We start from the raw sequence: 394 nt of genomic DNA on the forward strand, positions 1-394 counted from the left end.
GGTGGCGGTGGCAGCAGCATCCGCATTCCACACTCAATCTGCGCCACGTGGTTGGAAAACTCCTCTCGAAATGTGATTTGTTAATTCATCAGAATGTCACACTCGCTTCTATTCAATTGCTCAATCCGAGGGCGGCCAGGGCCGCGATTTCCGGGGATTTAAGGCCGCTTTCTCACTCAAAACGTGGTCGAGCCAAGTTGCCAAGAAAGCTCCGCAGACCGCAGGAAAGAGAGAAAATCCATTAAATAAGGTTTCACTTCGCACCTTTGGCCACAACACCGTTGGCGTGTATTGCAACGGGGATTTGCTTTTGCAATCAAAACTCAACTTCCGAATGGAAGGAGTGCACACCGGAGCGTGATTTACCACAAAACGTACCGCGTCGAGCGAAAGG

This window comes from Anopheles darlingi, chromosome 3, assembly GCF_943734745.1.
Source record: "Anopheles darlingi chromosome 3, idAnoDarlMG_H_01, whole genome shotgun sequence".
Lineage (NCBI taxonomy): Eukaryota > Metazoa > Arthropoda > Insecta > Diptera > Culicidae > Anopheles > Anopheles darlingi.